The following is a 685-nucleotide window of genomic DNA, read 5'->3' as shown; positions in this document are numbered from 1 at the left end:
AATCAATCTTGGTAAATTTTCAAAATTGAAGATGCGGATGTCTCGACTAGAACAAGCTAACTAGCTCCCTTTTGGCTACCTATACTTGAATAAAAACAGTTAGTATATAGTTCTGGCCTGCTGACAACCACATAGACTGATAACCGTAGGCTATACAGTACTTAGGAAACTTGCTCATCGCTAGCTGCTACATAGATTTAGGCCTTGAGAGTAGAATATTGTTAAAAAGGTAGGCCTCTGTAAGTTAGAACTTAACTTAGAGTCTAGGCTAGGCCTACTACTCAGACGAGGCCTGAGTCATCCTCCTGGAAAGTTAAAGTTTTGTTGTATTTGTATGGTATGCCGTCTAGGCTTAATTGTTTTTGCCATTGCCAAAATTAGTCTTACTAGGGTCTATTCTAAATATTTTAGGCCCGTTTTATTAGGGGGGACTATTTAAATTTAGTCATGCCTAACTAGTCGACGCGAGCGGCGAGTGACTCAGTTTCGTGGCTCCAAAAATATGAACATTTGATTGGTTGAAATTGTTTATTTCGGTCCGCCCATTTATCCAAATACGGAATATAAGATTACGTCATTCTTTTGGCATCCTGGTGCCTGACTTCAGTGTTTTACAAGTCGCTTATTCCGTCTATCTCTAAATTAACTTTCTCGTTGGTGGCGCTGTCCAGAATGAGAAAAATAA

General features: G+C 39.3%; 1 protein-coding gene across 1 annotated transcript in view; it reads right to left on the bottom strand.

Moving 5' to 3' along the window:
- Positions 1-685, bottom strand: part of LOC117117146 — a 38,530-nt gene that overhangs the window by 28,147 nt on the left and 9,698 nt on the right. The window lies entirely within an intron of this gene.

The sequence above is a fragment of the Anneissia japonica genome, unplaced genomic scaffold (genome assembly GCF_011630105.1).
Source record: "Anneissia japonica isolate Jap-2015-1 unplaced genomic scaffold, ASM1163010v1 scaffold287835_len3118868_cov185, whole genome shotgun sequence".
Classification (NCBI taxonomy): Eukaryota; Metazoa; Echinodermata; class Crinoidea; order Comatulida; family Comatulidae; genus Anneissia; species Anneissia japonica.
Note: the sequence above shows the minus strand (reverse complement) of the source record. Positions and strands in the feature narration are given on the sequence as shown.